The 27,997-nt window shown below is 41.2% G+C and overlaps 1 long non-coding RNA gene and 1 other non-coding gene across 6 annotated transcripts in view; one reads left to right on the forward strand and one right to left on the reverse strand.

Annotated features, from left to right (window-relative positions):
- The window catches only part of LOC149120950 (uncharacterized), a 79,734-nt gene that overhangs the window by 35,041 nt on the left and 16,696 nt on the right, over nt 1–27,997 (reverse strand). The window contains exon 3 of one of the 5 annotated variants that reach the window (XR_016225492.1): nt 22,799–22,918. The exons of 1 other annotated variant lie outside the window; for it this stretch is intronic. This is a non-coding gene — a long non-coding RNA (uncharacterized LOC149120950). Of the gene's footprint in view, nt 1–22,798; nt 22,919–23,023; nt 23,659–27,997 lie in introns of those variants that run through there. 3 more of the 5 variants (XR_016225495.1, XR_016225494.1, XR_016225490.1) reach the window with 3 other exon arrangements.
- Nucleotides 21,322–21,453, forward strand: LOC127491425 (small nucleolar RNA SNORA1). Its single transcript, XR_007920085.3, has one exon. It is a non-coding gene; the product is annotated as a small nucleolar RNA SNORA1 (small nucleolar RNA).

Consider the following 27,997-nt stretch of genomic DNA (forward strand, 5'->3'; position numbering starts at 1 on the left):
ATTTTTATTGTATCTATAATCTAGTTTTTCCCCCTCTCCACTTTATTATCTTAATTCTTCCCTACTTTCATGAGTAGTTGCATTCCTAAGAAATAATCCTTATGAAAAATACCATTTGAAAAATTATCGTTTTAATAGAAGAAAATAGAAATTAGGGAATAGAGAGCTTCACATTCACAATAATAAAGTCACATTCTCTACAGTGTTTTAAGAATGATAGATGTTCATGCAATGACAAGAAATATAAATATTATCAAATCCAGTTTGAAATAAGTTTAACTTCTACTAAAACAAATGCCTTTGTCTTTTTGTCATGTATACTCTTGATACCTTTTCCTTGTTCATTCACCAAATATTTATTGAGCATCTACTATGTGCCAGTTTCTTATCTAGGATCAAGGAATACAGCAGTAAACAAGAGAAGATCCCTGCTCTAACTCAGTTGCTATTACATTAGGACAAGTGAACTATTTCAAGTAGCAGTTAGTACCCTGAGGAAAACAGGCTGCCAGGCTAGAGACTACCTGGGCATGGAAGTGAAGGAACAAGGCTGGTATGTCAACAGAACATACAAAAGGCAATGCACCCTTGGAAGCCCACAGCAAGAGCCTCGCGTGATCACTGATGTCATGAATAAGAGTGTCAATTGTTAAAGGAACAACGAAGTCACTGTGCACTTGCTCCCCACATAGGACCTCTGTCCCTAATGAGCCATACTATGAGAATCGACTGCAAATTTTGTCCCCAAACGTTGCTCTATATATTGTGTGTGTGCATGGGTGCAAACTGTTGAAATTTATGCTAAACATGGAGTTGGTCCTCTGTATATGAAATCAAACTAAAAATGAACCATATTGAAGAAGGAAATGGGATGGGGAGAGGGAGATGGTATGGGATTTGGGTGGGGAAAGGATGGGTTTGGAGGAAAGAACCACTATATTCCTAAAGTTTTATCTATGAAAACATGTATTCTTTGGGGCCAGAGCTGTGGCACAGAAGGTTAAAGCTCTGGCCTGAAGTGCCAGCATCCCATATGGTCGCCGGTTCAAGTCCCGCTGCTCCTCTTCTGATCCAGCTCTCTGCTATGGCCCCTGGGAAAGCAATAGAAGATGGCTGAAGTCCTTGGGCCCCTGCACCCATGTGGGAGACCTGGAAGAAGCTCCTGGCTCCTGGCTTTGGATCAGCGCAGCTCAGGCCGTTGAGACCATCTGGGGAGTAAACTAGTGGATGGGAGACCTCTCTCTGTCTCTACCTCTCTGTAACTCTGTCTTTCAAATAAATAAAATTAATATTTAAAAAAAGAAAAATGCATTCATTAAATAAAAACTAAAAAAAAAGGTGTGGGGAGCAACTGAGACTAAATTACTGGAACTAGGACTAATTCTATGCATCTGCTCTCCCACAATATGGCGCTGGGGAGGAGCAAACAACTTTTTTTTTTTTTTTTTGACAGGCAGAGTGGACAGTGAGAGAGAGAGACAGAGAGAAAGGTCTTCCTTTTGCTGTTGGTTCACCCTCCAATGGCCGCCGCTGCAGCCGGCACACCGCGCTGATCTGATGGCAGGAGCCAGGATCCAGGTGCTTTTTCCTGGTCTCCCATGGGGTGCAGGGCCCAAGCACCTGGGCCATCCTCCACTGCACTCCCTGGCCATAGCAGAGAGCTGGCCTGGAAGAGGGGCAACCGGGACAGAATCCGGCGCCCCAACTGGGACTAGAACCCGGTGTGCCGGTGCCACAAGGTGGAGGATTAGCCTATTGAGCCACGGCGCCGGCTTGGAGCAAACAACTTCTACGCAGCTGCCTCATCAGTTTGACTGATAAGCTGCAGGAGCTGATCCTGCTCCTGATTGGAGGAGAGCAGCGTGCTCGGCGTGTGGGTATCAGAGCATGGATTGGTGGAAGAGGACTATAAAGGAGGAGAGAGACAACATGCACCAGGAACATCTGAGGAACATCTGAGCAGCCCCCAAGAGAGCGGGCCGGTGGTGTGCCGCTCCTCCGTGGAAGCGGGGAAAGCGGCGGAGGGTGCCGCCCCTCCGCGGAGGCGGGGGGGGGGGGGGGGCAGCTAACCCGGGACGGCATTGTTCCTCCGCGAGTGAGGGAACAGCAGCAAACCCGGGAAGAGCCGGGCAGAAAGAACAGCACAGGGTTTAGTGTCATTCCTCCGCGAATGGGGGAGCGACTAAAGGCAATGCAGAAAGTCACTCAAAAATATTATATCACAGATACAGCCACATTTTGTCTTTCTATGTGCAGGTTCCAGGTTCTGCTGGTTGCCTAAATTTTTGCTTAACATTTTACCTGAAGTATATACACAGGCAAGTCACAGGAAAGTGCATGATAATAATTATACAATTATACAATAATTATATAGTTACTGAATTTTGTCCAAGTCAACACACCCACCTAACTACCAGATCAAGAACCTGAATGTCACTGGACACCAGCAACACCTAGAAGTCCCTCTGGGGGCCGGCACTGTGGTGTAGCAGGCAAAGCCGCCTGCAGTGCTAGCATCCCATATGGGCGCCAGTTCTATTCCCGACTGCTCCTCTTCTGATCCGGCTCTCTGCTATGGCCTGGGAAAGCAGTAGAAGATGATCTGAGTCATTGGCCCCCTGCACCTGCATGGGAGACCCAGAAGAAACTCTTGGCTCCTGGCTTCAGATTGGCGCAGCTCCAGCTGTTGCAGCCAATGTGGGAGTAAACCAGTGGATGGAAGACCTCTCTCTCTCTCTCTCTCTCTCTCTCTCTCTGATTCTCCTCTCTCTGTATAACTCCGACTTTCAAATAAATAAATAAATCTTGAAGAAGAAGAAGGAGGAGGAGGAGGAGGAAAGAAGAAAAAGTTGTTCCCGCTGGCAGCCCTTTTCATTGACTAACTTCCTCCTTGTATCACCAAAGATTAGTTTGCCCGCTTTTTAAGTTTATATGGAATCGTGAAGAATTACTTTCTAGTTCTTTATTGATTTTCTCCAGTTTATTTCTTCATTCTATTTGAGTTATTTCTATTCATGAATAATTTTGTATAAGCTTTTGCTTTTGATGTATATGTGTATTTATATGTGTGGACATATATTTAAGTTTGTTTTTATATATTTATATATTACATATAAATATATATTTAAGTTTTTTTTTTTATTTATTTGAAAGTCAGAGTTACACAAAGAGAGAAGGAGAGGCAGAGGGAGAGAGAGACAGAGAGGTCTTCCATCCAGTTCACTCCCCAGATGTCCACAGCGCTGGAGCTGTGCCAATCCAAAGCCAGGAGACAGGAGCTTCTTCCGGGTCTCCCCTGTGGCTGCATGGACCCAAGGACTTTGGCCATCTTCTTTTTTTTTATTGACAGGCAGAGTTAGACAGTGAGAGAGATAGACAGAGAGAAAGGTCTTCCTTCCATTGGTTCACCCCCAAAATGGCCGCTATGGCTGGCGTGTTGCACCGATCCGAAGCCAGGAGCAAGGTTCCTCCTCATGGTCTCCCATGCGGGTGCAGGGCCCAAGCACTTGGGCCATCCTCCACTGCCTTCCCTGGCCACAGCAAAGAGCGGACTGGAAGAGGAGCAATTGGGGCGCCCCAACTGGGACTAGAACCCAGAGTGCCGGCGCCGCAGGCGGAGGTTTAGTCTAGTGAGCCACGGCACCGGCCCAACTTTGGCCATCTTCTACTGCTTTCCCAGGCCGTAACAGAGAGTTGGATCAGAAGTGGAGCAGCTGGGACTCGAACTGGTGCCCATATGAGATGCAAGCAATGCAGGCAGCAGCGTTACCTGCTATGCCACAGCGCTGGCCCCATGTTTATTTTTACTTATTTGAAAAGCAGAGTTCAGGACAGAGAGACAAAAAGATAGTCTATTGAGTAGTTTACTCCCCAAATGCCTGCAACAGCAAGGGTTGTGAGCAGTGGAAGCCAGGAATTCCATCTGGATCGCCACATAGGCAGCAGGGACACAAGTACTTGAGCCACCATCTGCTGCCTCTCAGGGTCCTCATCAGTAGGAAGCTGAAGAGAAGCAGAAGGAGGACTTGATCCCAGGTGGGTATCCCAAGTGGCAGCTTAACCCACTGTGCCACAACACCCAGCCCCACATGCGTCTATTTCTGCTTAATATATAGTGTGTATGTTCAGCTCTAGTGAAGAGATGTAGTTGGACTAACTTATACTTGCAAACCAGCAGGTTATGATAATTCAATCATTCTTCATCTACCTTAACCCTTGGTGTTTTCTACTGCATTTTAGTCTCTTATGGCTGATGCATTGCAGCTTTCCTTCTGCTTTTTAGTCACTTGGATCTTCTCTGTGTAAAGTTTACCTTTAAGTATTCTGCCCATTTGCAGTTGAGTTTTTTTCTTCTATGTGGTTTGCAGAATTTATTTATATATTCTTCCTATTTATCAGATGTCTTAAAAATCAATTATCTCACTCACTGATTATTTTTCCATTCTCTTGAAGTTGTCTTTTGATCTGCAAAAACACTTAATTTTTATATAATTAAAATATATCAGTTTCTTTCTGTTAGAGTTGCTTTGCATGACAGAACTCTTTGTCTACCCAAATCTCACGAGAAAGCAGAGTTGTGGTTATACAATGACAACCATGAGTAATATATTTGGTACCAGGTATGCACTTCAATGATGCTTGTTGGTCTCCCTTGACTGATTTTATTTATAAATCCAACAGGGTGTGGCCATGGCTTGGGAAGACATGGTGACCAGGATATTGGACTGCCCAGTTGTAAAGATCTGGGCCACACCACCAGCTAAACCACTGAGTCCAGCAAAGTTGCTAGCTAAGGTGGTGGGGAGGGGACAGAATGGCAGTGTAACAGGGAAGTGTATTAGTTACAGCCCTGAGACCAAATGCAAGAGACAGTTGCTGCAAGTGACCTCAGTAACCTTCTTTGAAGTTTTTCTCAGGGAAGGTTGTCTGCAAGGATTCTAGGGGAGTTTGAGAAGCTCTAAGGGCACTTCCAAAAGTTTGTGGAAAAATTAAGTTAAAGGAAAGTTTATTTTGGCGTAAAAAGCAACAGTTGAAATGCATAGTTTTTTCAAAATATACTTTTCCACAAACTTTTGGAAGATGTCATGTAGAAGAAGAAGAAAATCTGAGTGGTATGTGGAGTGGACTGTAGCAGATGTTAAGATCTGCCTCATTTGGTAAATGGTACATCCACTAGGCCTTGTCTTACCCTGGGACCACAGAGAGAAGATTGATTTCCTGGCCTTGTATCTTAAAGTCACCCGAAATACCCAATTCTTTCTGAGACTTTTGTTCCATCCTTTGCCTGTCATGGTGATTCTTTACTGGCATTTGTAGCTCTTTCACAGTGGGCCATTGCTACATGTACTTCTATCCTAGTAAAATTCACCCTGCCAGTGTGTTTTGTGCCATTGTACCAGGAGACTCCACTCTGTGCCTTAGTAGAGTGTTCCCCAGTCACTAAATTCTGTCTCCCAGAACAGCATCCTCTCCTGGATCCAGAACCTGAGAATAGAGGCCCACCTGCATCTTCTGGTTTCTGCTGGACGTTGACTCGATGTATTGCCCTTCTAGGCTAGCCCCTTTCCTCCATGATCAGGCCCAGCACAACCCTACCCAGGGTGTCCTGGACTCAACCTTTGTTATTTATAGGCTTATCCGCCAGGATGAAACTGGGACACATCCTGGGGAAGGGCTGGCAGGTGTCTTACATGGGAAAGATGCCTGCAATCCTCAAACAAGGAGCAGCAGTGGCCTATTAAGGGAGCAGTGCACCATTTCTATAGATTGAGAAGTTGAGGGAACCTAGATACCCAGGTTTTAGTCTGCTTTAATTCTCCTATTTCCTAATAAGGCCCAGTCATACCTGCATTCAGAGCTTAACATATGGAGCTCTGTCATTATTATTAGAAAGGGCTGGGCCCCAGCTTTCTCTGTCCTTAAACTCTGCTTGCTGCCAAGAATGACCCCTGGATTTCCTCTTTACCTTTTCATTATCAATTAATCACTCTTAGCCTTTGGTATCTTTTTCCAGAGTAACAGCAGAACTTAGCGACAGCTGTCCAAGTCCACTCTCCCTCATGTTGGGATCACCATCATCTTTCTCAAATGCCTACTCTCACACCAGCTTATGAATTCCCTTCTGCCAGTAAACTGTCCCAAGACATCATTAGTAAAAACTCTGGAAGTGCATTGTTAGCTCATGCCAGGAGCTGTTTCCCACTTACTACTGCTATTGAGTCCTCGTTGCCACTTAGGGAGCAGGTGACTCACCTCCAAAATCCCACGCAAGTATCTGCTTCCTCTCCCACGTCTGGTTCCGAGTACTGCAGGTTTGAGTGTGCAATGGAGATGGTTGTGAAGGAGGTTTATCAGGCAGTTCAGGGATCATCACTCATGGAAGGGATGTAAATGAAGGGACTGAGGGGGAGGAGGAGGTGGCCTGTGAGGTAGCCTCGCAAAGGCTTCAGCCAACTCTATATGGAACCTTGAGGCTAGGACACTCAAGTTGGAGGGAAAGAGCTAGGGATTCTACAACCCACATTCACGAGTATTTGGAGGAGGGTGTTCCAGCAAGGGAACATAGGCTGGGACCAGGTGACTTCCCCTGAATGAGGCCGCCATGTACAGCACTGAGAGTGCTGCCCGCAGAGAGCTTCAGCCGCCAGCCCGCTTTAGAATGAGACGTCATTTATCCCATGAACCGAAGAGACTAAACTGACACTTGTATTTCTACTTCTGTCCAGATTCTTTTATATTTTCTGTCTCTTATTACCTAGGACCTCTGATATGGTATTAAATACAAAGGACCATAGTGAACAGTTTCATCTCATTTTTTTTTTTTTTACAGGCAGAATTAGACAGTGAGAGAGAGAGAGAGAGACAGAGAGAAAGGTCTTCCTTTTTCCGTTGGTTCACCCCCCAAGTGGCCGCTATGGCCGGTGCGTTGCGGCTGGTGCACTGCGCCGATCTGAAGCCAGGAGCTAGGTGCTTCCTCCTGGTCTCCCATGCGAGTGTAGGGCCCAAGGACTTGGGCCATCCTCCACTGCACTCCCGTGCCACAGCAGAGAGCTGGCCTGGAAGAGGAGCAACCGGGACAGAATCCGGCACCCCAACCGGGACTAGAACCCAAGGTGCCGGCGCTGCAGGCGGAGGATTAGCCTATTGAGTCATGGCACCAGTCTCATCTCATTCTTGATCTCAGGGAAAACATGTTTTACATTTTACCCTTAAATATCATATTTACTGACATGTGATCCATGTGGGTTTTTTTTTCTGTATGTATATATTTATATATAAATATTAATTTCTCTTTTCTTCTTAGTTCTTAGAGAATAGATGGTGAACTTAATCAGATACATTCTCTGTACCTGATGAGATAATGACATTATCTATTGAGATTATCCCGTTTTGTTGTATTCATATGGTGAATTATACTTACTGGAAACTGTAAAACAGATTCCTGGAACAAAGCCAACTTAGTTTTTTATTCTCTTTATAATCTTCTGAAATTATTTATTATAATTTTGAATTAAGATTTTTGCATCTATGTTTTTGAGAAATTGCTCTGCAAATGTCCTTTCTTGTAATGCTTTGTTAGATTTTGGCTTTCAAAGTCATGGACACTTCATAAAATGAATCTGGAAGTATTCTGTTTGCATAAGACTCATATTATTTATTCCTTAACTGCTTGGATCAATTCACCAGTGAGCTCATCTGGGGCCAGAGTTTCTTTATGGGAAGGTTTTCATTGAGGACTCCTTTATTTACTAGATACCTATGTGAGACTATCCACATTTCTTTCTCCTAAGTCAATGTTAGTAGGTTCTATTTTTATGAATTTATCCATTTCAACTAAATGGTCAAGAGTTTCTATTTAGATGCTCATCCTTCAAGAGGCTTCCTCTGCCACTTTCCACTTGGTTTTATCTCCTTTTTGTCTTGAACTCCTTCTGAATTGAAAATTGCCTTGAGTGCAACAATGGCTTAGATGTTGGACTCAGTACCCTGTATTTCCTTTCTCTCCAGGATCTTGACCCTTCACATCCTACCTTGATATCTATCCAATGCCTTTAAAAGGATTTTTTTAACTTTATTCAACTTTTCTAGTTGTTCTTAGGAGGATTGATCTGCTCATACATGATACCTGAAAATGGAAATACATTGTTAAATACCTGATTAATAAATATAAATTATACTCTATACTTAAACTATTTAATATCTAAATATTGTTATGAATATCAATGCCAAAGGTAAAATGCCATATATTGTACTGTATTTCTCTTGTACTATGTAGTAATCTCCAAAAAGGAGGAGTCATGTATCTTTGAATAAAGGAATTAATTTGATTCCAGGTACTGAATGCTGTTCAAGAAATTCACAAAATGCTAAAATTCTGATCACTTTCAGCATATGAAATGCTCTCAATTAATACAACAATTATTGTCACTATTATTATAAATATATTATATTTCTCCAAGCAAATTGTCAAAACTATGAAACGAAATTGTCTCAGTAATAAAACTGGCTAAGAGTGCCTTAGCTGTTTACAAAATTCAGCAAACAATTTAATGGACAATGCAATTATCATGTAAACAAAATGTTCAATGCTTTCTTGCCTAAAAAAATTAAGCTATAATTATCACCACTTATCTTAATTTCCTTAGATCAGGAATAATTCAGTTTAGACCACACACACATAAAACAGGATGACACTGTCATAAAATACATAGGGTAGCAGAGGAAAGTACAAGAAGAGGCTTGAAAAATTATCTGACCAATTCAAAATGTAACTAAATTGTCCACCTAGTTAGTATTTTAGAGAAGAGTAAATTTGAAAGATGTAAACTCTGGTTGTTTGTCTGAATATAAGCCAACTCCATCAAAGGGTTTCCTTTCAGTTTGCCTTGAGAATCTATAGTATGAAGGAGATGTACTAACCAAAATGGCACATGTCGTTTAGAGAGAAATTAATTCATATGGACCAGACTTTTTAGAACAGTCATTCTTTCAGGAACTAGGGTAGATTCTGGCTATAGGTAGAAATGATAGCGATAGCAAAATTCAGCTGCCAGATAGCCTGGTTGAACTCTGCTCTGCAATATCTTTTGTTAACCTTGTCTCTATTTAGAACTCCATTATCCGGTGTTTAAAACAAAGGCACCCCATTCAAAGCAGGCTATAATTGCAGTCTTCCAGCAAAACAGCATTTACCACAACATGCCTTTTAGAATGTGGTACAATTTATCACCCCCATGGTGCATGACACACAAGTACATTTGTCACTGCTTTAATTGGATGTTACATGTCAGTAATGACTCATCAGCCCCAGAAGTTATGAACGATGGATTCTTGACTGCATACTTCAGAATTTGCTCCAAAAATAAAACTAAAGAATAGTTTATTTCTCACTCAGACTAGAAGCTACATTGGGGAGAAACACTAATCCCTGTTTTAGAAAAATAATGATGTAGTTCATTTATTGGCAGCCAGATGATTGTGTGCAATGTTTCTCATTACCGCTGGATGACAAATGAGTAAATCACTGTCAGACAAACCAAGGTTAACATGGAGTGTGTACATTTTAACAAAGTGCAACTAAAAAAAAAATTTAAACTCCATCGCTTGGAGAGAATTGTTAATTCAGAGAATTTTTCAGATTCTATGATCTGATAAACTCTGCAACCCAGTCATCGCTGAAATTAAATTAGGTTCCAGAAAATGAATATTTCATTTTTAAGATTCTGTTGCTTGGAGACCTGGGAAAAGAAGGCTGGTTTAGCCCAAGACAGGGGAGATGTTCTGATGGGCAACATTTTCTACTGCTGGAAACTGGCGGAGAATGCCTAGGAAAGATTACACGAGGGAAGCAAAACAATGATGATGGTACAAGGAAATTCATTTAAAAAGCCACAATGCAGGTAATTCCTCCCAAGCTATGCAGGTCTGTCTCCACACTTCAGCCCTGTTACTCAGACTTACATTGGACAAAATATCTTGATATCATAGATCCAATCTACCTTTGGTTTTAACAGACATATTAAAAACAAAAGCAGAAAAATAAATGTAACCTCAGTAGCAAAGCAAAAGATGTTTTTCCTACCAAGGAAGTTGGGTGAGTACTAGGGATATACAAATTCATATCTGCATGTTGGCAAAATCTATACCCACTGGCCACATGTATTTTAATCAGCAACATAAATATTGAATACATTTTCCTTTTAGCATCATTGAAGCTACAGTGATTTAAGAGATCTTCCGCATTTTGGGTGTAGTAGGATGCTAATTGTCTCCAGAATAATAACAGATAATAACAGAACTCCTGAGCTTTACCTAGGCACATGATTGCCCATCTAAAGATTATTTTTCCCAGTCTTGTAGGCAGGTGTGGCTGTGTGACTACGTTCTGACTAATGAGATGCAGAAAGAAGCCATGTGTGTAACTTGCAGATCATGGTGTTTATCAGAATGCTTTCCCTCTACCCCTTTTTTTCCCTTCCTGTGGGTTGGAGTGTTAAGGCAATGGTGTGAGCCAGCTTTAACCATGTGGAGCTGGTGTAGTCAGGATAGCAGTGAGGAGGAGCTGAGGACTGCACCTCCCAAACCCCACCTCCTTCCATGCCAATCCAGTATGTTTACAAGCTCAGCACACCCACTCCCCATCATACAACATATTCCATTGCACTTCCTAGACTCCAAGTCTTATTGTGAGGCTACACGTGCACCAGATGCCATCAAAATCCTAGAGATCACCACATGCAAGGCAACCCTGTCCCAAACTCTGCCTCCTTTTGGTATTCAACCAGGCCTTGCCCTGGGCACCATCCCTATCCTATAAAATGACGACCATGATCCTGTAGATTACAACTCTCATTTTCTCCTAGGGTTGCCTCCCCTCCCATCTAAGTGTGTATTTTGCCTTTTTCTTTAAATAAATCTTATGTTCCTGATCCCTTATCTATATCTCCTCTTTGAATTCTTACATGCATGGAGACAAGAGCCTTGAACAAGTCTAGCAGGGGGTCTCCCTACTCTGCAACAGAGCTATATCTAGAACATGACAGAGCAGCAAGATAGAAGTGACCTGGGCTCTTAGATGTTCTCATGAAACAATGTAAACTAGCCTACCTGAATCTTCTACCCAACTCTAATATGCGATAAAAATAGATTTCTATCTTATGAATCTGTATGGGGTGGAGGGGATCTCTTTCTTATCACAATATAGCCTTTACCCCAGGTAACACATTAGATGCTGGTAGACACAGACTCAAGGATAGTTTTTTCCTCCTATCATTTCTTCAGCTTCATCACCATTCTAACTTGCCCCTGATTCTGCTTCCTTTCTCAGTTTTGTTGTACATACAAGTTGGGGTGGTAGCCTAAGTTTCCAAGGCCTGTTTAGGCCATCTCTGTCTTTTTATTCCTACTATCCCCTACTCAATCTGCAACAAGAAGTCTAACGTGTTCTAAGTGTGAAATGCATCAATATATTCTACCTTGATTCTATGACCACAGTGATTGTCCAAAAAATAGACATGTGGCACAAGCTGGGACAAAGTTCTTTGCTAGGATCTTCCTAGAAGAATGGCCACATTCTCTCTTGTGAAACAGATTCCCTGATTTATGATTACATTTTTTAAAGAATTATTTATTTAGGGTCCAGCACTGTGGCAGAGCAGATTAAAGCCCTGGCCTACAGCGCTGGCATTCCATATGTGTGTTGGTTCCAGTCTCAGCTGCTCCACTACTGATCCAGCTCTCTGCTATATCCAGCGAAAGCAGTGGAAGATGGCCCAAGTCCTTAGGCCCCTGCACCCATGTGGGAAAGCCAGAAGAAGCTCTGTCTCCTGGCTTTGGATCAGCCCAGCTCCAGACGTTGTGGCCATTTGGAGAGTGAACCAGAGGTTGGAAGACCTCTCTCTCTGGCTCTTTAAAAAAAAAAAAAAGAATTATTTATTTATTTGAAAGACAGAATGACAGAGAGGCAGAGGCAGGGAGAGAGAGAGGTCTTCCATCTGTTGATTCACTCCCCAAATGGCCACAATGGCAGGAGCTGGACTGATCCAAACCCAGAAGCCAGGAGCTTCTTCTGGCTTTCCCACATGGGTGCAGGGGCCCAAGGGCTTGGGCCATCCTCTACTGCTTTCCCATGTCATAAGCAGAGAGCTGGATCAGAAGAGGAGCAGCCGGGACTCGAACCAGTGCCCATATAGAATACCAGCACTGCAGGCAGATGCTTAACCTACTATGCCACAGCGCTGGCCCCTTATGAATACTTTTGCAATGGGAAAGAATGAGAACAATTCATAGACAGGAAGAAGAGAAACTGCAATGCTTTTCTCCGACTTCATAGACCATAGGGAAACACACATACACACACACACAGTTATTTTGGTATAGGCTAATTTGAGTGGTGATCTGCCGTTAGCCATTAAAATAATGCTGATTGATAACAACCTCATTTTCACAGCACTGTCCGCCTACTCTTAAAATGGATCTTTGGGTTTCTTTTGCCCCAGAAACATCAAGAATCAAGCAGTAAAAGATTAAGAAAGCCCAATGCTATATAATATCTGATGATATGTTCATATCCCATCTCTGGACAAATTTCACTCTTCAAAGCACGATTTTCTTCTTCTAGGCTAAACATAAGTTGCTGGAATCCATCAATGCTGCTCTCATTTTGTTTCTGCCATGCTACACCAAATGGTTAGTTCAAAGCAGCAGCAAGATCATAAGAGAAAAGTATTTTTCTGTTATACTACTCAGCACATGACATGGAGGTTAACCACCTTGAAAAAGAAAGAAATAATATTAAACCTAAAAGCATGCAGCACACTACAGAGATGACAGGTCTTTTCAGTGTATCTGAATATTAGAAAACAAAGAGACTGATCGGCTATCTGTTCATAAAGTGAGGGCCATCTTACAGGCCAGTTTTGATTAAAGAATCAATCTCAGTGATCTAACTACATCATTTTAAAAAGAAATTGAAGGGGGAAGAGGCAGACCCTTCTAACTTTAGAGAGAGGCACTCCAGGAAGCTTCCAGAGAGGGATGTGACTTGCCTGCATTCATGACGAATGGGTGTTTCTATATTGCCAATGCAGTATGATCATGTAAGAAAAGGAACTCTCTTTGAACAATTGATGAACAGTAATTCTTCCTGACTGATTGAGACTCAATTTTAACCAAATAGAACTACTTTCTGGAGAGGGTGCATAAGCCACTTCTAAGGTGTGAGAGTATATGGGCAACATACATTTAAAGAGGAATTTCTTTCATGTTCTTTGGCACCAGAGCTACTCCCAAGAATCAAAGTACAGAATAAGTTCTATGATGAATAGGGACTGACAATGGCCACCACATCAAAATTCTCCTTTGTGTAGCTGCCATTCATCACTGATTGACAGAGTAGACATTCCCTGTTGGTAGAGACTCAAAGATGACCTTATTTTTAATCTAATATCCAGTGGGAATGTGTTCTAGGCTTTCCCATGATTTCCAGGCTCAAAGTATCATTGTATTACCAGCAAGGCCTAACAGATTCCTGTAAGGAAGAAAAGTATCAGTAGCTGAGTCATGTTGCTCATTTTTATGATGATTCTTAATTGTTTACTACATAACTATTTTCCTTCGGATCATATTTCCAAAGCTAGGTCAAGAAATAAGTCACTCTTTTCCTCAATCAAGTAATGAGTAGCTAGTGTGCAAATGAAGCTGCAGACTCTTAGAATCACAAATAGAAAGAGTCCCAGAAATTCTCTTCTAAGAAGTTCACAATCCATTTGAGAAGAAGGGACTCAGAGTTGGAAATGACCTGAAAATTTGCAGGAGAGCTGCCCACTTGAATGGACTTCTGCATAAGCAGAACGGATTGATTTTTCTTAAATTTCAGTAGCATGCATGATAATCTTACGTGGTTGTTCTTAGGCCATTTTTACATGCCACTGGAACTATTGTTATTTACTCAACAGCTTTTGTGCAAATGAAATCAATTATCCTTAAATAACCCCATAGTCGAAAGAAACTCTAGATCATTACCATAAAAAGAAGCACAGCATAATTTTCTATAACTTAGAAAGTATAAAATCAAACACACTAAAAATAAGCCAATGTCATAAAATTCCAGGTAGATACATTTGCTTGGTGAAGGCTGAGAACTGTCTGCATCTATACATTCTCAACTCATTCTTCTTTCACCCAAAGTCATCCTGGCACCACCAGTAGCATGTGTCCTATATGAGAGAACTTCAAACAGTTTATAGAAAAGTGGAATTAAAAGATAGGCCAATTTTGGTGCCAAAAAAAACCCCTTGAAATCCATGCATAGCTTTTCATAATATGTGTTTTTCCAAGAACTTTTTGACGTACTCTCACTAAATAGATACATGTTAGAAATAACAGTGAAAAAGAATCAGAGGAGGGAGAAATCTGCAGGACTGGTGATCTGCTAAAGCTTCATGGAGAATGCAAAATTTGAGTGGAATCTGAACCCATGCTGGATTTTCCAAATATTGGGCCCAGGGACAGAAATGATCTGGGCATCTACAGGGAAGAGTTGAGACACAGGAAGAGTGTAAGTGCTGCAAATTCTCCTTCTTAATGAGCCAGATCTCACCTAGGATTTCAATAACAGAAGACAATTAACACTTACTAATGGCTTCCATGTTCCAAACACTAAACTAGGATTTTCACGAAAGTTGCCTCTTTGGATTCTAGTAACACAAAGAAGCTGCTATTATTCCCATTTTATAGATGAGAAAATTGAGGCATGATTCCAATTAAAGGTTACATAGCTTTGAAAGGGGCAGAACTGGGGATTCTAATCTAGTTCATTCTGTGTCCAAAGCCCTTGTTTCTATTTCATATTACAAGTCCACTGAAACTGTGGCGTGACAGCTGCCGGCCATCCTGGGCAGTTCTCATAAAAAGGCTTGGAAGCGGGAGCTGAAAATTAGGGAGACAAGGGTGGGGAAGCTTCTCCTATGTGAAAGCCTGGAATGACAAAAGCACCCCAGGAGATGTGTGAGCACCCCAGCCTTCCCTTCTCTTCAGGAATGTCGAAATTTGTCCTTCAGCCATAAAAACAAGAGTTTCAAGTTAGGCCTCCCACCTCTGAAACTGGAAAATATCAGCTGTGCCTATCAGCAGCATCAGTGACCAAAAGCTGACCTTGCTAAGTTAATCAGTAGAGAAACTAATCAGTTGGAAAAATGCAAATTTGTTTTCTGCAGAGTTGGAAACTCATTACAGTGAACCACTCCTTAAATTAAGTTCAGAGTAGTGACTGGAAATCTGGGTCAGATAAGGAACAATGTACGTCTGTAACAAGCAGGCTTGGGAGCAGCAGCACCCTTTGCCTCCCATCATTGTAGGCATTTGTGCTCATATCTCCTTAGTCCTCTGAAATGCGTCTACAGAACAGAAAACGACCAACTCAGTTTGGATTGGACTGCCTTTTCCAGTTGTCACATATTTATGTGGATGAACATTTCCTTGTAACGCATTTTGGTTCAGAGTTTGAGCCATGCACCTGCTCCTTCAGTCTGGCTGTCAAAACGTAAGCATCTTCATCTTTCTAAATAAGCAGTGGATTGTGATCATTGGGCTAATCCTGATCCCCTTGGTCACTGAGTCTGAGAAAACACAACTGAAGTGTTTTTTTTTTTTAATATCAATTATGGTTTAAAACCAATGACTATCATTCAGCACACCAGTGAGCCAAGCCAACAACGGTGCTCCATTTCCATTCCTCACTCACTCTCAAACAATCAAACAACTTCAAAAACACTGGCTCTGCCACTTCTTACTATTGCTGACTTTACCTACAGGGTGTCTTGGAAAACCCCATGTGATTGATCCCCATGCACATCCACTTGGAAGGCACCTGTCAGAAAGTAGCACTAAAGGAGAGGACACTTAACAAAATGTACAGGGTTTGTGTGCACTGTCTAGTTTTGCACTTCTGTGTTATGGATAATTAATCACCAACAAGATAGAATTGTCTAGAATTTTCAAAAGTAAAATACTTGAAGATTCCAAATAAAGGCCATGTTGACTAAATCGTCTGTTTCTTTATGCACCTGCTATGTTTCTGACATTGGACCAAACCTTTGGAGATGCAGTAGTTAATTGGACACAATACCTCGAAAGGCTCATGATGCATCTAGCAGGTTAGGTAGATATTATGACCTAATAGTGGGACAAACGCAATTATAGAAGTGTCTAGAGTTAGTGCCATTGTTTCTTCCTACTTCAGAAGTCTTAAAATTAAGAATAACATAGTCGAGACTCTAATTTGGAGAAGAATTGATAGGAGAGGCAGTGAAAATCAAATTGGTGTTTTCAGATAGTTGAAGAGCTGCCGCCAAAGAACAATAGTGTTTTTCTGCATAGCTCAAGAAAGCATAGCTGGCTAAATACTTACAAGACACACTGTAATTTGACATTGAAAATAACTTTCTCCTAAGTAGGGTAAGAGGATGGCTTTTGAAAAATGTACCAAGCTATCCAATTTTTATGCTACAAGTGGCTGCCAGGCAGGTTTTCACCTTCCTAGGCGTGTTTCTTGTTTTTGCTGTCAGCTTACTACTTCTCTGGGAATGTCTTTTATTCTGATACCCTCCCAAGAGATTGACCCCCATAGCCATGCCATACCAAATGATGCCACCTGCTCTGGCTAACTGATCCAGCATCGGCCGTATAATCCAGGGTCAGCTCTTTATTGGCTGACTATCCACCACTCACGCTCTTCTTGCTGAGAACTTGAATTCAGAGGCCCAGAGACTAACTTTCTGCTACAGGCTCTGAGTGTGTCCCATTTGTAGACGCAACTTGGGGCACTGTTGAGTTGTCTGCCTACCGACACAGCTCACCCAGAGAGAGGCCACCAAGAAAAACAGAACCATGACACACAGGGTGGCTGATGAGGGAAACATGACCGAGTAGCTCCTGAAACTGAGGCGGGGCTTTGGTTTCCACTGCTTTCTAATGTCTGGTTCCTCGGGGCCTGGCTGGGATTCTTGAGTTTGGCTATCAAATATTTGCTATCAAATGCCTTCTTTCCATGTGTCTACTTTCAAGCTAGTTTCAATGTATCTGCTTTATACAACAGATGATTCCCATTTGGACATGAACAAATATAAACAAGTATGCATTTCTCTATCAAGAGTTAAACAGCATTTATACACACCCATGATTGCAAACTTTACCAAAATTAACAAAACTGAAACAAAAAGTTGCTTCCTGGACTTTGTATTTATAATCATGTTTATGTTATCTTCTTTTTCTTTTTTCCTTACATGTGAAGAATGGTGTGAGAGCACCCAAGAATGCTGAAATCAAAAACATTTTTCTCCAGAATTGGGGAATGAGTAATCTAGTACTGTGCATGTTTTTGTGCTATATAGGAATCATCCAATGCCAGACTGATTCTTTCTTTCATAGATACCACATTCCTTTCTCAACTCTGAAGTTGTATAGGTTTCTCTCTACCTACCCCAATAATTCAAAAATAACACTAGTAGACTTCTACATGTGTTCCTCTTCTAAACACATATCTGGCATTTAGTGTGTGCCTTTGAATTAGACTCAAGAATTTCTTCATCTAAGGGAATTTTATCAATCCATTTTATTATCACTTTTTGAAAACTTCTTCCCCATTTATGATTTCTTTTTCCATAATGTCCATAGATAGCCCATTTCTAGATTTATTTCTGGTATCTTTTCTTTTATCCATATTATCAATATTTTTACCTTTTGTCCTTTGGCTCTGTGTTTTGAGATAAGGTCTTGGGTTAACTTATCAGTTCATTATTTCACTGTTTAGCTGTTGTGCGTCTGTTCTTTTTCCAGCTTCAGTAAACTTCTCTTTTCTATGCACCCTTCCTGTCCTTCAGTTGCTCCTCTTTTAAAATACATGTTGCTCTTTTAATCATTATTTTTCAATCATAGTAAGATTACGATTTTAAAATTTTAATTTTTTCTTTATTTCTTATTTATTTGAAAGGCAAAGAGATAGAGACACACAATACAAGATCTGTCCCTTGCTGGTTTATTCACTAAATGGACCAGGCTGAAGTCAGGGTCCCAAAACTCAATCCAGGCTCCCATATGGGTGGCAGTTATCCAAATGCTTGAACCATCACCTGCTGCCTCCCTGGTGCAGCTGGAATTGGAAGCAGAGTTGGGATTCAAGCTCAGGAATTCCAATATGGAATGTTCACATCACTCTGGAGTCTTAACTACCGTCAACACTCACCCCTACTCATTTAAAACTTTGACTTGTACTCCTGTTTCCTCCATTAGAGCAGTATTACCTAGCAATAAAGCATGAAGAGGAAAAAAAGTAGAAAAATAAAAGATATAGTCAGAGACAAAAACAAGATTAATATCTATTTGGCAGAAGAGAGAGACAAACGTAAAACTCCAAATAAGGTGAAGTTGAGCCTACGGCAGTGGCTAAGATTTTGGCTACCATCAAGCACTTGGGTCTAAATGTAACTCAGGCAAGAGAGCAGACCAATATCAGCAAGGAACACCAGAAGGGAGAACAATAGACTCAAATTGAAAAGGAAAAATATATTTATGCAAACAATTCCTGACAATCTGAAATGTTATATTTTCCTAAGTTTTCATTCAATTAGAAAGCCAAAATAAATATTTTCAGACATATAACAAGAATTTGACAAGATGTTCTTCTGAGAAGTATTATTAGCAGAATACTGTATTGGGGTTTAGGATATCAAATATACATAAAAATCCTCACATCCCCATTATGCTATGTCTGCTAGTAATGACTTTAGTGGGAGTGGGCATCAGCCTAGTGTTAAGATGCCTTCAGCCCATGGTGGAGGACATGGGTTCAATTCCTGGCTCTGGCTCCTGACTCCAGCTTCCTGCCAACGTAGATACTGGGAAGCAGCAGTGATGGCTCAAGTTTGGGCCCCTACCACCCATGTGGGAAACCTGGATTGCCTTCCTGGCTCTCGGTTTCAGCATGGCCCTACCTTCGCTGTTGTGTGGGCACTTGGACAATGAATCAGCAGATAGAAGATGTCTGTCTGTGTCTCACAAATTACGAAAATGACTTCAGCAAGTGAAACGTTTAGTCAATTACATATGTATGTAATTACACACCTATGTGTATTTATGCATTTATATATGTGGACATAAACACACACACACACACAATGGTCTTCAGAAAAGTTCATGGGAATGTATATTATGGAAAACCTGCATGGACTTCAAAACTTTTTTTGCAACAAAGATGTTTTGATTCTATTTTCCATGGGCTCCTTGAAGCACCCTCGTCTATGTTTATGTGTGTGTGTAACTGTGTGCATTCATTAAGAAACGGTGGATCTGAAGAAAATGTTAACATTTTCACATTAGTGAGATCTGTTTGGATAATGGTGTCAGACATGGCATTCTGTTTTTCTGTGTTTGAAGTATTCCCTATTAAATGTCTTTTAATAATTCCAAAACAGAAAGTCAATGAACGTGGCCCGTACAGGAGCACAGACTCCAGGCATCTGAGAATAGCACTGCTTGTTCGCTCATTAGATCGTTGATGTCAAAGCTGTTTTTTATGCCCATCATCGTGAGGCTGCCTACTGTGAATTGTTTCAAAAAATAAGGACAATTTTAAATCCAGCCTTGTATTTTTGGAAAACATTTTCCCTCTATTTGAATTTAGCTTTACTCGAGTTGTAAGGCGTTTCATTTGGGGGGAGGGGCTGGGTTTGGTCAGAGGATTGTCACAAGAGAATGGCGAGAGAAAAGCAAGTGCCGTCTCCCCTGGCGAAGAGGGACTCTCTTTAACAGTCTCTTTCCTTGGATTCATAAATGGATTTCTGCCTCATCTTGCAGTAAATCTGAGACCAAAAGAATTCATAGGGCCTCCTAATGCACGTAATGCGGCATGACTGATGAAATGTGGCAGGCACAACCCAATATCTAGTTTTCTGAAAACCACACTGAAATGAACCATCCTGGCCAGAAAGTTAAAACAATACACAGACTTGAACAACCACCAAAGTTATTTTCCTTGATTCAGTTGTATTCTCAGGCACTTTGCAATTTGGATTACAAAGCACTCTCTGTGTATTTTCTGATGGCGGGTGACAGCTACTGTTTATTCCCAGAAACTCAAATTAATGGTTTTGTTAAATCGACTTTCACCACTGCACACATAAGTCATCCCCTGGGGATCTGTCTAAAGGTCTAAGCCAGTTTCATGTACTTCAAAATGAGTGCTCTTAAGCAAACAGCAAGAAAATTGGTTACCTGAATCCTGAAAGTCAATTGAGGTGCTGCCTACAAGGACATAGGAGGGTCAGAAGAAATAGGTATAAAATAAGAACCAACTTCATTGGCCCTTCCCTAGCATAACAATCATGTCTATAAAATGGAGCTGTGACTCTGACTCCAACGCAATGGGGAGGTCTCATGTAAAGCCCAGTTTAGTTCGCAGTCTCTCTCAGCCTCTGTTACCCACCCAAAACTGTGGGCCTACTCCCTGATGGGTTGTAATAATTGTGCCCGATGGCGCTATCACACAAAGTAATTTATTCGCAGAAAATAAAGAGTACACAGGAAATTTCCAAGTTGATGACTTCATAAGCAGGGGAAATGGGTATCTATCAGAAGGAAATGAATTTGTAAGAGGGGAAGTTCTTGTCATCACATGTAGGGTGAGCACAAATTCAGAGAGGCACAGTTGCACACATGCTCCGGTTTAGATTGTATGCTATGCTAACAAGACAGAAGCCTTTCCTAGGGCAGAGATTTTAGTATTCAAGTAAAGCAGTGGGGTGCGTAGATCCAGCCATCACTCAGGACGCCCTCGTCCCGTCTCAGGGTGCATTCTTTTTTTATTATTATTTTATTTAATGAACATAAATTTCCAAAGTACAGCTTATGGATTACAATAGCTCCCCCCCCATAACTTCCCTCCCACCCACACCACTCCCCTCTCCCACTCCCTCTCCCCTTCCATTTACATCAAGATTAATTTTCAATTATCTTTATATACAGAAGATCAATTTAGCATATATTAAGTAAAGATTTCAACAGTTTGCATCAGGGTGCATTCTGGTCTATTTTCTGCTGATGCATTTGGGAGGCAGCAGCTGATGGCTTGTGTGCCAGGGTTTCTGCCCTGTGTGGGAAGCCCGGATGGAGCTTCTGGCTTTGGCCTAGCCTACTCCGGCATAGCCTCAGCTGTGGTGGACATTTGGGAAGTAAACCAATAGATGTAAGTTCTCTCTCTCTGAATGTCTTTCCCTCTCTTGGTTACTTTACCTTTCAAAGAAATAACTAATCTTTAAACATGAGCAGGGCCTCATTCTAGATGAGAAGTGGCACTGTGGATCATGGTGTCCAAAAAAGGTTACTGTGGCTAAATTGAGACACAGGCCATGCTTCCATCACAGTAAATGTAATGCAGTGGTGACAATGAGAATTATATTTTTGCAAAAAAAAAAAAAGTTAAATTTTTTTTAAATTAAAAAAATAAAAAGGTAGCAAAGGGTAGCCTTTGGATGCTTTTTGACCCATCTGCAGAGGTTGCTTTTACAGTAGGATCTAGACTAGTCCAGGCAGTTGCATCTCTCCCTGAGATCATCAACAGCCATCTCCTGTTGCTTTTTCAGGCACATTAGTAGGGAACTGGATTGGGAGTTGAGCAGCTGGGACTCGAACTGGCACTCATATGGGATGCTGGTGTCACAGGTGGCAGCTTAAACCACTGCATCACAACGCCAGCCTTGTGATATATAATTCAAGGAGTTATTTCTACCTCCACTCTGCATTAGCCATCTATGTAATAGGGCTTCAGATACAAAAGCAAAATTTAACCACCACACCCCATCCATTATGTACTGGCAATATTTTGCACAGAGGTCTTAACCTGATGTCCACAGTCCCTGTGGAGGTCCACGGATCACTTTGGTTTTGAGGGGGGGGGTGTCTCTGTTTCCTCTAAAATTTGTCCTGTGTGTTTCTTCACATGTAAACATGTGTGGTTGTACGTAGACACACACACACACACACACACACACAGAAACCTGTATTTCATGTGACAGAAAACCTGAAAGATAGCTTTGGAGAATGTCAGGAGCCTTGAGGGTCTTGAAACAGTCACAAGTCTTTTGAGTTGCCTGGGGCATTTAGCTGGCGACAAATTGTCCCATCTGCAACATTTCACTCCAGCTTCCTGCTTAAAGATTCCATAGAAGATGGTGAAATTATAATTGTGAAATTATTTTGTAGATAGTAAAATATCCTAAATGTGTTAGAGGCTCAATTACCTTTTACATCCTTGGTTAAATTTTTCATTTAAAAATATTTTGTAAATATGAAAAGAACAGATGTCATCTATTTCATAGGTAAAAGATTTTATTTACTTATTTGAGAGGTAGAGTTACAGATAGAAAGAGGAAGAGGCAGAGAGAAAGGTCTTCTATCTGCTGGTTCACTCCCCAAATGGCTGCAATGAATGGAGTTGAGCTGAGCTGAGCCGTCCTGATCCTAAGCCAGGAGCCTGGAGCTTCTTCCAGGTCTCCCACAGGGGTGCAGGGACCTAGGCACTTGGGCCATCTTCTACTACTTTCCCAGGTCATAGCAGAGAGCTGGATCAGATGAGGAGCAGCCAAGACACGAACCAGCACCCATATGGGATTCTGGGGCCTCAGGCAGAGCCTTAGCCCACTATGCCACAGTGCTGGCCCCACAAAGGTACAGTTCTATGATAACCATACTTGCCTCCCTCCTCCTTCCTCTCTCCTTCCCTCATCCTCCCTCCATTCTCCCCGCCCCCCTTTTTTTTATTTTTGCAAAGAGGCAATTTGGATTTTTCATTTTTCAACGTGGTGGCTTGAACTCAGTGAAGGCAACAGACTGAACCGCATCTGACTCATCAGAGTCTGAGAATACCCTGTAAAAGGAGAGTAACCATCCTCAGTGGAGAGTCCCTTATAGCTCTTGTAAAAAGCAGGTGAGAAAATACATGCACGATCACATTGCAAAGTGAAGGGGATGGAACAGACATTAAGTATGGTGGGGTTTTTTATTATTTTTATTATTTGAGAGGCAGAGAAAGAAAAAGGAAGAATCTCCCATCCACTGGTTTGCTCCCCAAATGTCCCCAGTGACCAGGGCTGGGCCAGGCTGAAGTTAGGATCCCAGAATTCAATTTAGATCTCCCATATGGAGGAAAAGGACTTAACTGGAGCCATCACCTGTTGCTTTCCAGGGTGTTCACTTTCAGGAAGCTGGAATCAGAGCAAGGCCAAGGCTTGAGCCCAGGCACTCCAATATGGGATGTGCTATCCCAAGTGGGGTCTAAACTATTATACCAAATGCCTGTCTCAGATGTGGTTATTTGTGATGAGCCTTCTGACTTCTTTTGTAAACCAGCACTTCTCTGTAATATGTTGGTGAAATAAGCAAGGAAATATGAGTTCTTAGTAGTGACTCCAGGGAAACAACTGTAGCTCTCCTCATGTGGGGCAGATTTGCCTCAATCATTTAGATATGTCAGGTAGACGTTCTGATTTTTTCCCCTTATGTTCCTTTTTTACTTTATCTGAGTCAGCTGGAAAATTGACATTGTCCTCCATTTCACTTTTGTACTGGGTACCACATAGGGGCTGCATGCTCATTTAGGGGGATATTCTGAAAACAACATATAAAGAAAGATATAGACATTAGGTAACAGCAAATTTCTTAGTTAGGGTGAAAATGACATATTTTCTTTGGCTACTTAAATTCCCCAAATTCCATCCTAAAACATCTAAAATCAACGTCACCTACTCAAAGATGGTAGGAAAGAGCAAGAGTGGGTTATACCAAGACTGTGGACCTACTTCAAGTGCTTGATGATTAAGAAAGAAAAGTCAAGGTTGACAAGGATTTAATTCAGAATCAAATAAAGCCCTTGTCAGAGCAGTGAAGCAGCAGAAGTACAAGGATAGGGATCATTGGCCTAGGAGCAGGCACTCAACTCCCATATTTGTTTATTCTCCTGTAGTGTGTAGAGATAATACTACAATACCTGCTGTTGCTGTATGAGGCTATAGATGGAAATATGGTTTCAAAATTATAAGCCCTATGGGCATGCAAGTTATCTTGGTTACAAAAATGTATAATTGGGGTTGGCGCTATGGCATAGTGGGCTAAAGTTTCTACCTGTGGCCCCAGTGTCCCATGTGAGCACCAGTTCAAGTCCTGGCTGCTCCTCTTCCTATCCAGCTCTCTGCTATGGCCTGAGAAAGCAGTGGAAGTTGGACCAAGTGCTTGGGCCCCCGCACCCATGTGGGAGACCCAGAGGAGGTTCTTGGCTCCTGGTTTCGGATCAGCCTGGTTCTGGCCGTTGGGACCATTTGGGGAGTGAACCAGTGGATGGAAGACCTCTCTCTGTCTCTCCATCTGTTACTCTACATTTCAAATAAATAATGAAATCTTAAAAAAAGAAAAGATATGTAACTGTTAAAAAAAAAAGATTTGTTAATTTAAAAGGCAGAGTTACAGAGAGAGAGGGACAGAAGGAAAGAGAGATCCACTGGTTCACTCCCAAATGACAGAAGCTTCATTCAGGGCTCTCACAGAGGTGGCAAGGGCCCAAGTATTTGGGCCATCTCCTGCTGCTTTTTCAGGCACACTAGTAGGGAACTGGATTGGGAGTTGAGCAACTGGGACTTGAACTGGCACTCATATGGGATGCTGGTGTCACAGGTGGCAGTTTAAACCACTGCATCACAATGCCAGCCTTGTGATATATAATTCAAGGAGTTATTTCTACCTCCACTCTGCATTAGCCATCTATGTAATAGGGTTTCAGATACAAAAGCAAAATTTAACCACCACACCCCATCCATTATGTACTGGCAATATTTTGCACAGAGGTCTTAACCTGATGTCCACAGTCCCTGTGGAGGTCCATGGATTCACTTTGGTGGTGGTGGTGTGTGGGGGGTGTATCTGTTTCCTCTAAAATTTGTCCTGTGTGTTTCTTCACATGTAAACATGTGTGGTTGTACGTACAGACACACACACACACACACACACACACACAGAAGCCTGCATTTCATTAAATTACCAAAGAGATCCAGGGTCCAATCTTTCCCTCCCAGTATGAGGTATCACATCCTTTCAGTAGTAATACATCATCTGCATACTTTGCATCTCACTGTAACTGTCACAATATGTTCAATAGGAACAAATAGCATGCTACAAATCTGAAAGGCAAAGACCCCATTGCAACCATGATGCAAACTGCACTGTGGACAATTCCTTTCTTTCAACTGACATATTACCTGCTTGGTTGAGTTCCTGTTAATACTCAGAACATAACAATCCTCCCAACAGTAGTAATGGGCCCTCTGCCATACTACTGCTGTATTAATAGGCAATTATTTCTAATTTCACTAGAGGACTCTACCCCCATCACAAACAAATCTGAAGCCAAATCTGTGAAGGACTATGTTTGGTTCTTGCATTCTAAACTGTAATCATTTTTAACCAATGTCACACACACACACAAAAAAGATAGCCAAGTGTCCTTTGGTTCTCAAATTCTACGAATGTCATGTTTACTTTAAAGAAGTATGTTTTACTTTCCTTCTATTAGCCACTTGGTAAATAATACATTTTTGTGAACTAAGGCTGATTGCCATGGAAGCAGCTGAGCCCCAACAATAGAGACAGAGTTTGAAATTTAATGATACTTAAGATCTCACCAACATCAGAGTGAGTACTTCTTTTTCTTGATCACAATAATCAAAATGGACCCAGCCAAGGCTTCTTAAGGTAGAAAGAACTGGATAAAATGCCATTGTTGAGGCCTTTTTTTCTTAAGGGATTATATGCAAAATCTTCAGCTTTTCCTAAGCAGTAGACAAATGCCTCCAAACTCCACCCTTCAGTGCAGAGGAATATTTTCATGATTTAGCAGAATTTTTGTGCATTCACTGTTAGTTATAATAGGTATGCTTCTTTTTATACACAAAAATGAAGCTTTAAAAAATATTCCACAAAGCTCTTTGTGTCACAATTTATGAACAGGATTCCTTTTAAAAAGCTAAGAATGTGTCTACATTAAAGCTTAATAAAGTCAACTTCTGATCAAGTAGCAATAAATCGACGACTAATGCAACTTTTTACAAAATCTGCTGAAAACATCCTTTTTATATACACATGCAATCCATAAAGAGGAAACAGGGTAAAAATGCCTTTATTCATTTATTTTCCTAAATTCCACCATCTATGTTGGTTTTTGACGTGAAAATGTGATGGTCTGTTTTGAAAATCAGACATACATGGATTGAATTCATGGCCCAAATAGCAAACAAGGGTTATTTTTACAAGTTTTAAGGTTTAATCCTAGTATTTGTTTTCTTTAAATGCAAATATATGTCCATGTGAGTGTGTGCACATATGTCAATACTTATGTACTTACTTGTGATATTCACAGACACATAGACACAGAGAATTTAATCTCAAGTCTCCTTGTGTTTTCATTTAAAACCAAAAAGTTTAGCTAACATTTCAAGTTTAAATATCAGATTTTTTACAGCCAGAATGCAAACAGCAAGGGGGTTAAAAAGCAGTTGCTTCTTGCATACATTTGCCTCAAAAGCGTCTTATCTAGAGCCGACCTCATTGGCTGAACCGGTCTTCTCTTGTGCATTGTACATGATTCGGTGTGTCACCTGTCTCTTGTTTGTCTATAGATTAGCACAAAAATGTCATTGCAAACTAAGTGAATAGGGCACAGCCTCAGCACCTGCCACTTTTAAAACTCTTTAGAAGATTCCCTTGTTTATTTTGTAGGCACCCAGGGGGGCACTTAAATAACTGCATTGAAACAAACAATACTGGTGATGATTAAGGAGGCTTTTCACATGAAAATTCACTTCAGAAAAATGTTTTGCAGATGTACTGAAGAAAACTGTATCACTAAGAACCACTCAAAATACTTTGGTGGACCAAAACACCTTTATATTTCTTCTGGCAACCTGCCAAGTTCACTGCCAGCTTGAAAAGAATTCTATAGCTGGAGGCTAGAGCAGAAACTGCAATGATTTAAAAGAGAATTGGCTACAGTAAGAACGATAATGCCCTATATCGTTAAAATGCAACTGGCATCTTAGCCTCCCTACAGCTCTTTGAAAATGTGCTTACTCTTCAACTATTTACAAGGAAAAATGTGGAGACAATTGAAATCACAGGAAATAAAAATTATTTTAAAGGGCTGAAAAGTATTTGTCAAATGATTTATCAGTAGTGCTTATAAAATAATAGCATGTTCTCAACTGCTAAATGAGTAAGAAATCCATACAGAAATTCTGCTCATTATAAAATTCACCCATCAAACACAAATCATTTTCATGATGCCCTAAATTAACTAATGCAGACAGTAAACACAAAAATAGTTGGCTTAAGATTAAGATGTGAACACAAACAGACAATGACCTGATGTTGTTGGTTTGCTTCAACGTCTGATAAAAACAAAGAGATCTTTCGTTACTTTTCTTTTCCGGGTGATTTTTAAAGGAGTATTTGGTCCAGCAAGCTAAGGAAAATCAGAGGCCATGGGCCAATTAAAAGGGATCTCCTGGGTGTTTGCACAAAATCCAAGAGAACGTCTGCTCAGTGGCTTAGATTTAGAATAGGCAGCGGGGACACACCTATAGATTTTGCATTCACCACTTTATGCAACAATGCCTTATTTCTTCCTTATGCAAGAACAAGTAAAATTCTTTCAGTTGTATAGAAAGACCTCTCCTTTAAATTTGCTCTCATGAGTATGCATATATCAATAGTGATGTCAAGAGCAGCATGCTACAAAATGCAATCGGGGAACTTTGGAAAGGAACCCCTGTAGGTGCTCAAATACACCCTTCAAGAGTCTCAAAGCACTACTTGCCTTGGAGCTTAACATTCCACCACTCGAGACTGCTGCTTTCAGGTTGCACGTGTCTTACCCAGGAAATCTTTATCAAATGTAGATATT

Source organism: Oryctolagus cuniculus, chromosome 18, assembly GCF_051225735.1.
Source record: "Oryctolagus cuniculus isolate XC-2025 breed Fujian yellow rabbit chromosome 18, ASM5122573v1, whole genome shotgun sequence".
Lineage (NCBI taxonomy): Eukaryota > Metazoa > Chordata > Mammalia > Lagomorpha > Leporidae > Oryctolagus > Oryctolagus cuniculus.